Source organism: Puntigrus tetrazona, chromosome 16 (assembly GCF_018831695.1).
Source record: "Puntigrus tetrazona isolate hp1 chromosome 16, ASM1883169v1, whole genome shotgun sequence".
Lineage (NCBI taxonomy): Eukaryota > Metazoa > Chordata > Actinopteri > Cypriniformes > Cyprinidae > Puntigrus > Puntigrus tetrazona.
In genome coordinates, this window is record NC_056714.1 from 27,850,331 (window position 1) to 27,859,571 (window position 9,241).

General features: G+C 34.9%; 1 pseudogene; it reads right to left on the bottom strand.

Moving 5' to 3' along the window:
* Nucleotides 1-4,065: 4,065 nt before the first annotated feature.
* Nucleotides 4,066-7,792, bottom strand: LOC122360888 (annotated as a pseudogene).
* Between the last annotated feature and the right edge of the window lie 1,449 nt (nt 7,793-9,241).

Here is a 9,241-nt window from a genome sequence, read left to right on the forward strand (position 1 = left end):
AATCATAAAGGAATAACACTTAAGAAAAAAATATAGTATACCAGATAAAAATATCACTTTATTTACTCATTTATTTACTTATATACTGAACTGAAAATAGCAAAACTAATATGGAAATATGCTTTTGCAAACATAACTTGTATCTCAGTAACTACCCTTATTTGATTCTCTACATACTGTGTGCATGTTGCTAGATGTCAGTTTATGTCCAGCTCAAAATCACTGACTATAAAGTTATATAAAGTTTTGTTCACAGTGCATTCTGGGATTTCCTACCTGAAACAGACATGTAATTTTTTTTTTTTTTTTTACTAAGGTCTGCATACGGGCAGTAAAGAAACTTGGCACCTAGGACAAATGAAAGTTGAGGTCATCACTGCTTTGTCCTCATAGATGAGAGCAAATTTTCACATAAGAGAAAGGTGCTGCAAATTCATCAGCAATCAATAAGTCTGTTGTAGTGGCAATTTGCAAGAATATTTAGAGGATTTAGGTTGCAGCAATTTTACAGTTGTACATTTGGACAATGTGTTAAACAATTAGTGTGATCTAACTCAATGAAGATTAGATGTATGTGTGATAAAAACTGTGTAGTACTGATTTCTACCATTTGTTTTACAGTACAACGTGGCAGATTTGGTTCTGCTTGGCGACGCAACAAAAAATGGGTTTTAGGCATACTAGAAGTTGAGCAGACAAGAAGAAAACCCATTCTCAAAGTGGTAAGAAGACGGGTCAAAAATGAACTCTTGCCAAATATTTTGAAGCATGTCCGGAGAGGCTCCAGTATAATTACTGATGAATGGCGAGCTTATCGCAGGGCTTTGACACAGGCAGGCTATGACCATCACACAGTGTGCCACAAGAGGAATTTTGTTGATCCAGTAACAAGAGCACATACACAACATTTGGAGCGTGCCTGGAAGACGTACAAAATGGATATATGGCGCCACCGTGGCAACAGGACAACTAAACTTTTGAAAGAGCACCTCAAGGTCATTGAATGGGAATACTGGCTTGCCAGGAACCATCCCCTCACACATTCTTGGCCGCCTTATACATGACATTAGAAAATACAACTTACATGAATGTAGTTAACCAGCCTGTAAAGAAACAGAACTTTGTGCACCGCCAACTGTTTATAACTCTTTATATTGGTTAATTAAATGTATGTGGTAAAACCTTGTAATTTTACAGTTTTAATGAATAAAACATGATTTGCATTGAAATATATTGTTTCTTTGTACTTTTCCACATTACTTTGATGTTACACATGAACATGATGTTTGATGTTCTTATAATGACTTCATGATATCTTATGGATGTTTATAAGAATACCCAACATTTCTCACTTTACTTAAAGCAGACAAGGACCTCTTATAAATGATAATACCATGTTTATAAAAGTACCTAACTTTTGTCACTTTACTTAAAGCAGACAAGGACTACTTATAAATATTAATACCACGTTTATAAAAGTACCTAACATTTCTCACTTTACTTAAAGCAGACAAGGACCACTTATAAATATTAATACCACGTTATAAAGCTTTTTAGATGTTTAAAAGAAGACTTTGTTTTCATCACTTTACTTTAAGCAGTTAAAGACCACTCATAATATGTTCATTGTGTGTTATAAGTCATCACACTCTTCGTTACACTAAATATTTATAGGCACAAATAGGTAAGTATTATGTCAGTATTATGTATTATATTTATCAGATGATACGACACGTTATAATGTTGTTTATAAGGCATTATGCATGCATAATAATGCATTAAGAATACCCTTATGATGTCTTATAAATGCAGGCTTCATCTGGTGTTATAATGCATTGTTCTCATAAAAGTTATAAGCACAAATAGGTAAGTATTATAATGTATTGTAACTGTTGTTATGATTATTTATAAGATGATATAACATATTATAATGTTGTTTATAAGACATTATACATGTATTATAATGCATTAAGAATGCCCTTATAATGCATTATAAATACAGGCTTCATAGAAAGTGTTACCGAATGTTCCTTTAAAGTTGTCTTTAATGTTATCAAAGTGTTCGCACAAAAACGTTAATTTATTACATTGTGGACGTGGAATATGTTTTAGTGTTGCTCTAATGTTTTCCAAGCGTCACTAGTTACTATTTTTCAGTGATACAAAGTAAAGCTTTTATAATGTTTGCAAAATCTATCAAATGTATGTTGTAGCATTCACATAACCATGAAGAAAAGTCTTAAATTACAGATTTTTTTTTCTTCAAGTATTCAGATACATTATTTTTATAACCTTATGGGAACGTTGGGGGAAAAAAGCATAGCTTAGAGTTAGAATGGAATAGAGCTACAGTTTTTTGCCTCTGTGTTTATTTAAAAAATGAATGCGTGCAGTTACTTTTTTGCCTTCAACTTCCTTTGGACTTTTGGTTCTCTGGTTTTATTCCTGTGTAGTCTTGCATCATGAGGCTTAGTAGGCTTAGTAAGCGTGACTTGTCGTTTTTAGGCTTTAATCCAACTCCACTGGCGAGGGCCTCAATATGACCTCTAGTGAAAGAACAACAGCAGGCCGCAGTATAAAAAGTTACATTCAAGGTTAATTTGACTCAAATAAGTGAGGTGATATTTTAAATAACAATAATATTTTTAAAATTTGCCTATTAGCAAAAGTCTTTCCTCTAGAAGAGCACCCAGCTTATCACAAAGAAAGTGCATTTTACCCAACCTCAGGAGGAGCATGAACTTCATCTCCTTGTAAATAGCTAAAGAAATTCTTTTAATCAGACCAAAATGGCTTTTCCATGAATATGATTTGGCCACAGTGCTTCGCATTGAGTCCGGCCCCATCAGGTGACCTCAGGAACGCAGAAAAACATCACGTGCGTCGGGACGGTTCAAGCGTGAGATGCAAAAATACATTGTGCAACCATTTATTCACTCAATGTTACCTTGGTTCCTCCTTAATGCAGTCTCCATTGAAATAATTTCATTTTGGGCCAATTTCAGCCTGAAAAAGATCCAATAAATGTTTATTAGGTGAGTGGCTCCAGTAACTCACAAGCTCACCCAACAGGATTGGATGCTGATGTGGAAAATCCTCAGTATACCGAGGTTCTTCCTGGTCTGACAAGCTGAAAATAAAAAGGATAAATGTCTCCATAACAGAGTAAGCTTGGTTTTTCTTGAGAGGAACCCGTGGCTCTTAGATCTGGAAATGACTGAACTCAAGGTAATATAATGTAGCATTTGGCATTTAATAATAAAAAAATGGCTTAATATGTAATCACTCTAAAAAAAAAAAGTGGTTCAGTGGTTCTTTGGAGATGTTAAGCTGCTACATAGCACTTTAATTTATAAAGAACTGGTAGAGCACTTGACTGGTTCTTCAACAGGTTTTTCATTGGTTCTTTGGGGTGGTAAAGGGCACCACTGCCATATAAAGAAACCATTAAGCCAGCCATCACATTTTTTAACTGTGTTTGCACTCGGATGGATACTTGCTTTTTATTTAATAGACAATAAATAAAATGTCTCTGTAGCGCCTACACTATTTCTGTGTTTATAATTGCTGTATAGTCCAAACGGTGACTCTTCTGGCACAAATGACAGATCAACTGAAAAGATGGCTTATGAAATCTTCTATCTTTACGCAAACCTTCAGCAACTTAAACTCCATCTGTACTGTACAAACAAGATCACAGAGCACACGGACAGTACAAATCATCGTATCATCACATACCTGTCAGAGTATCAGACAGATGTGAATAAACCGAACAATGCCACAGCGAGGATAAATGCCTTTGTATGCATATGAAAACACTTTGAAGCTCTGACTCTTGATGACTGTTTCAGCTGCTTTAAATTAGTGAACCCCCTGCGGGGAACAAAAGTGGCACTCGGCGCGTCGTCATCACTGTAATCACACTGAAGCTCAACCGCAGACACACCTGTGGAAAAAATACAAAAAATCTAAAAACATGTTTGTGACTGGTCAAGACAACTGACCTCCCAGTAACATTTTAACATAATTTCAACTCTTGTAAAAAGAAGGACAGTGAGACGAAAATTATAGCATAAAAAGTTTATTTCATGATGCTTTATAAGGTCATGTGACGCTATTCGCGATGCTATATAAGGTGCTGTAATCTTATCAGTGTCAGAAGTGACAGCAAACTTAGGTAAATGTAACCCTAGCCATCAAACGTTGCTTACATATACACCTGGCAACTCCACAGATATCTAGACAAAGAGAAAGAAAGATTGCATATGTAGATAATTATCTTATATGTTCTGAAATTGCGTTTTCATTTAAATGTTTAGAGTTTTTAGTGGTAATTGTGGTAATTCTTCCTCCTTTTGATAACACAACATTCTGTATGTAACTTTCAAAAACAAACGGTTTGCATAAAATCAAGCATCTTAACGCCATCTGGTGGAGGAACAGTGCAAATAGACACAGAATAAATCAAAAGACTTTGGGTATGCTTAAAAATAAGAAATTACTTTTACTACATTCAGGGTCAATAACATAAAGGTTAAGTCTTAAATTGTAGAACTTGGTTCACTCAAAAATGAAAATGTGCTTAAAGTTTAATCACCCAATGGCCGTTGAAGATGTACACGGGTATTCTTCATGGTGAAGATTTACTTGTATTTTGGCGGAAGCTACGGTTTAAAGTTAATATGTCTCGATGGATTTGTTTATTACACACGTGCAGCTGTTCACTTATCGAGACATTCATTGATGGACTGGACTGGAGTGGTGTGGATTACTGTGATGTTTTTATCAGCTGTTTGGACGGCACCCATTCACTCCAGAGGATCCACTGGGGAGCAAGCGCTAAGAAAAAAGTCTTGGATAGCCTGAGGGTGACTAAATGCTTAAATCATTTCTGGGTGTACTGTTGCTTTAAATGTCAGATTGGGGGTAAAAACCTGGTAAGAAGATAAATCATTTCAACTTTTACATTTCAGACCACAGTCAGGAAGTGCTATATTATATATAAAATGTAGGGAAGGTGCTGAAGTGCTTTGTTTACTAGCAGTAACAAACGTTTACAGAAAACGTGATGATGATGAAAAATCATTGTGGCATATTTTGCATCTTTAACATGCGGCACCAGCGGCGGCGTCTTCCAGCAGCGGCTTGTCAAGTTCTGGATCCTCCACCGACTGAAAAACCACAACAGACAATCATGAACACAGAAGAGTCCTCTGATCACGGTGGGTTTGACTGATTGATTGTTGTAATAGTGATGATGATGATGATGATGATGATGATGATACAGTACCTTTTCATCTTCCTCCTTCTTGCACAAAGCTTTCCCGGTCAAAACGCAGAAACTGATGCTCACGCAGATCTGAAGGACCGACAGCACTATCATCATGATATCTAGTCCTCCGAGGATCATCTAGAGGTGGGTAAAGATCACAGTGTCATTTGAGGAAAGTAATGGTCGATAAGGCCTATATTAAATACAGTACAAACATCCACTGTAATTCAATCTGAAATACAATTCAAGAGCCCTTTCAAGAACACACACACACACACACACACACACATCAAGAACAATACATACACAAATATATATATATATATATTTAAAAAAATACACACACATATATAACATATATATATACATATATATATACAATAAATAATAATAATTATTATATATATATATATATATATATATATATATATATATATATATATATATATATATATATATATATATATATATATATATATATATATATATATACACAAATAAAATATATAATAAATAAATATATATATATATATATTTAAAAAAGTATATATTACAAATAGTCATTTTAACCCACACAATCTAATAAATATATATATATATTATATATAAGTGTATATATATAGTATATATGTATATTAATATATATAGTATAAAAAAGTATATAATTACAAATAGTCATTTTAACCCACACAATCTAATAAATAAAATTAAATAAATAAAGATTACCTGATTGCGGTATTTGTACTCCATACAGATCTCAGTCCGTCTCTTCTGTTCAGGGAAGGCGTTACATCAGAGTTGTAAAGCGAGTTATAGCGGTGTCACAATATAGATGATTTCCGGTGGCCAGGTCCGCGCCGAACACATCACTATAGCTGTGATAGCCAGTCCAGCACTGACGACATTCAGAATCGCTGCGATGACCAGCTGTAAAACAAACCGTATAAACCGGCGACGCTCATCTTCGAAAAAGAGCGATCGTTTATTTAGATAGACACTTACTAGGACAGGACTGGGAAACTTGGCTGCAAGAACAGTCACGATTCGATTATAAGGATCTAAAAAAGATTTTAAAAAAATTAAACCTCAGTCATTGAAATGAAGAGTGCAAATGAGGTTTTTGACCCATCAGGAAAATCAAAACAATTAAAAAGTCCTAAACGCTAAGAAAACTTATATCAATACAATAACACAACATTTATTTGTTAATATGATCTATGCTCTTCATAAAAAATATAATTTTTTATGTTTTTGTGCCAATTCCTCAGATAATTTAAAATCAAACCATTCTACTAACAGAAAAAATTAATTAAATTAAAATTCATACACTCACATGTAAACAGTAAGGAAAATATTTTAGGTTTGTCCGTTTTTTTTTGCGTTTCTAAATTATAATTAACAAACGACACACGAATGCATTTAACGGCAAATTTCTCAATGATCATTCTTTCAAATTTGGTAATTATGCATTTAACATGTAGACTCGCCCATTCATCTTAAGAGTTTAGAAAAATACACAGAAGACTACAAATTCTTACCACTCCACCGATCCAGAACACAAGCCCGGATTCAGTCATGTTGTTCCAGATCCCAGAGCTTTTAACCAAAATCCCAAACACAAGATTGACGACTCCGAATATTATCTGCATAACCTATGGCATAAAAAAAAAAAAAAAAAGTTTTTTTTGTTCGTACATCAAAATGATAATGCAACTTAAAAATGACATTGCAATGTTTAATTCACCCCAAGAGCTGTGTTTGTGTTCCTCAGCTTCTTTTTCAGGCCCTGAGACACAGAATACACCGGACTGCAGCAGAGGAAACTCAAAACCTGACACAAAACGGGCCATTTGCTCTTCGGGTCCGAGGCGATGGCGATGACCGTCAAGCCTTCCCCTTGAGACACCGTCAGAGACATGCTGCAAACTTCAGCCTTCCTGCAGAAAGTCAAGCAAACTACTATTCCGGTGCATCACAGCCGGTAGAGATGCACCAAGACATCAAATCAAACTCTGGATATTGCGAAACGGAAAAAAAGACACCCAACAGTTAACAAACAGCGAGCCTATAAACTTAAAAGTCGACACATAACTATTCAGTTGCGACATTAAACGCACGTGACAGCATGCATTAAATCTGCATAAACTTAACAGGAGAATAGTTTGTAGAATAGTTTGGATAATTAATAGAGCGTCGATGGCGGACGTTTTCCTTTCGGCCAAAACAGAGAAAACCGAAGAGAACTAAACGTCTAAGTTTATATTTTATGCCGAGTTTATATTTTGGCAGTATTTCGCATTTCGGAAAGCTCTTAAGAAACGATTCTGACTTACCCTTCGGCTAACAGTACAGTGTGCAGTCGCTAGAGTTCAGAAAAACATCAAAAGTTTAAGAGCAGAGAAAGGAGCTATCGGTTCTGGGAAGCTGGAGGCCCAAAGCATCGGCGTCGGTTCGGTCTTTTGTTTCGGATATTTTCGAAGAATCGTTTAAAAGAATCATTTTTGAATCGGTTCGAGCAAAAGTGACTCGGTGAGCCGTCTTTACACGGTCTGCCTGATAGCAAAGAATTCCTGCATAATACCTTTTAGTGCAAACAAAAACCGTTACAGCTAAGAGATGTACATTCGTTTCAGCTCTGTGAATGCAGATTATACAGGGCTGGATGTCACGCGCGCGCGATGACGCAAGGGAATCGCTGAATCGATTTTGTGAACCGGTTCTTTAAAATTAACTATTTAAAAAAAAAAAAACCTTTTCCCATCATAAGGCGGAGCTGTTTTCCCGACATTGTTACGTACTTGAGCTCAAGCTTTTATGTGGCAAGATAGTAAAGAAAGATAGTAATTATTTATAAAAGGGCAAGGAAAAAAATTTAACTTCATGATTATGGTAGTACAGATGGTGACATTGTTTACAAATGAAAAAAATGGAATGCTACTACAAGCAAAATAGCTTTTTATTATTATTATTATAATTATTATGAATGTTCAGTAAACCCTATACACACGAGATCATCTCTAAAAGCTTTGTCCAGCTGTACACCCTATGCTTGTTTTTCAAATAACTACATATATATAATTTTTCCCCCTTGTTTTCAAGCTTTATTTTTAGCCTGTATTTAGGTAGGCCTGTGCCACTTGAATAGTTCAAAACAGCATAACCAACTCTATACTGTATGTCTATATAGACATTATGTTCAAAAATGAGCAAGCTTTACTCTGATAAACACTGTCTCCGATTTATACATAGATAAAAATTACTTAATTTTCTTGAGAGCTTTAGGGAAAGTTGTAATTTGGTATAATCCATGCTTAATTTTTGTATTTTTCCCAGACAGTAGCGTATCTCAGCCTTTAGCTGATCCTCTAGAATCCAAGCCTGATGTTTTGCTGTGAATCCTCCATTAAGGGCCAAGCTCTCATCAGTGAACAGTGATGTTAAAAAATTTACTTTTCGTTGTCCAGAGTTTGCATCTACCCCATTTAGCATATAAATATACAATAATTTGGTATGTTATTCTTACAGCAGCATTCAAGACACAAGACAGGAACTCCCATCTTCTTATATATAATATGCACAAGTGGGGTTTTTTCCTACCTCAGTGTTTTTCCCCTCAGGAACAGTTCCACAAGGATTTTTCTACAGCACCTGACTTGTATGTGATATAAGCCTATATTATATATAGGTCATATATATAATCATATATATGGTCTTACAAGCCACCTGGTAGTAAAATCATGCAAACGTTTCAGATATAAGTTATAGCCCTTATTTTTTGTATACATGTTATATAGTGTTGAGGCAAGACTATATACAGTGTGTATAAAGATGTAGACAGTGGAATTTATTTAAAGGAAAAGGCAATAATTAAAAATGTAGCTTGATCATTATGGTATTTGAGATATAATTTATGAATGAGAATGACAAAATGTAATTCCATTGCAAGCAAAAAGAATAGCTTTTTATTTT